This window comes from Castanea sativa, chromosome 6, assembly GCF_040712315.1.
Source record: "Castanea sativa cultivar Marrone di Chiusa Pesio chromosome 6, ASM4071231v1".
NCBI lineage: Eukaryota > Viridiplantae > Streptophyta > Magnoliopsida > Fagales > Fagaceae > Castanea > Castanea sativa.
The window spans coordinates 11568141-11570029 of NC_134018.1; positions in this window are offsets into that span (position 1 = coordinate 11568141).

Genomic DNA, 1889 nt, shown 5'->3' on the forward strand with positions numbered 1-1889 from the left:
TCAATATTAATTTAAGATTTATTATTTTTAAGGTATATAATTTATGGATTTTACTAATGTGTGTCCTAAGAGCACACAATAATAAATCACTTTTGAAAATATTTTTTCGGGAATTGAAAAAGTATTGACAGCTTTTTCAATTATCGAGAAAATGTTTTCAAAAGTAGAAGGCTTAATATGTGCCATAAGGGCACACATTAACCGTACCCATAATTTATTTATTTTTCAAGTGAGGGTGGTCATGTGACCACCCTCACCAACACATAGAGCCGTCCCTGACTAAAAGTTTATTAATTACATTCTACATTCTGCGTTTGCTCTAAGCATTAAGAGAACTTCATTATAAAATCCAATTTTCTCTCGTATGTTTCAAACTCTGTGCTAAACGTATTTGGTGAGTGTGATTTAGTTAGACTGGTTTAGGGAACTTTCTAACCGGAAAGAATTGTATATTGTTTAAGTTGTACCCAAGTGCATATGTGTTCTTGAAAAGAGTTGAAAATGTTTTTTTTTTTTTTTAATAAATGGATCGGGTACGAGTATTGCCCATTACATATCAGGTACACATTACCCATTATTGGCCATCCCTAAACCCACATACACATTCTCACTTAGTGGGAATCTTATTATTCTAGACTTCTAGTCAAACAAAGTTGTTAGTATTGTATGACATATGATATGATACGTATTGAATTGAACTTTAAAAAGTACCATATTATAACGCTCCGTTTGTTTCAATGGAAAACATTGTGTAAAGATAGTTTTCCTTATTTTTCAGTGTTTGGTAGCATAAAAAAAGATGAGTCAAAGGAAAATTATCTTTGGTCAACATAAAAAATATGACTTATTTTTGGAAATTGTTTTCCATTAAATTTTTTTGGAAAACAACTTTATCTCACAATAAGCTAAATAAGGGAAGTTAGGAGGTTGTTTTTCAACTCATTTAAAGTTGCTACCAAACATTGGAAAATGAGATAGTTTTATAGAAAATGCTATTTAGAAAATAACTCATTTTCTAGAAAACATCATTATTGAAACAAACAGAGCGTAAGTGTGTATTGGTTATGCTCATGAATTGTAAGATACATAGATGCATATCGTATGAATGTTATCGTAGCATATGAATCATATTTATCAAATAATATATAGATATGTGAGTTTAAATTGTGTTTATTTTCTAAAATGTATGCTTTGACTTTGAGCTCAATCAGTTGTTAGCCTTATTTTTTAACACAAAATTGTTGGAGTTAAGCTCAATAAAATAAAATGTCCATGAGTTTTTGTTTTTTGTTTTTAATCTCTCTTTGTCTTACTCTCTCTACAAAAGAAAAAGAGGTATAGTTTATATGAAAGAGTAATATAGTTTATATGAAAGAGTAAATTTCTTTTCTATAATATAATGAAGTACTAAATGAAAATACAAATATTTAATATTTATGTTATAAGTGTAAGAAACTTAAATTCTAAAAGAAATATTATTAAAAAAAAATAAAAATAAAAAAGTTACTGAAATAGAATAACAAGAATAGGTAGTATATGTTGGAGATGCTGATGAAGAAAATGGATAGGAAAAATATTTCAATGATTAGAAGATTTTGAAAGATGATGATGAAGGTAATATTTTCTTGGACTATGGAGATAAAGATAAAGCTGATTAGGCAAGATTAAATCAAGATAAAGCTGATTAGGCAAGATAATAAATATGATGAAAAAACGTATGTTTGACTTATATAACATGGATCAATGCATTATCACTTTTGAGTTTGACCATTTTTGGGGGGAAAAAAAAAAGAAATTTTATATCCACAGCACAATCTTGCAACATTTTTATAATAAGATGAGGTGTCACTTCACTGTAAGTCAAAATAGAATAAATAAAATAAAAAAGA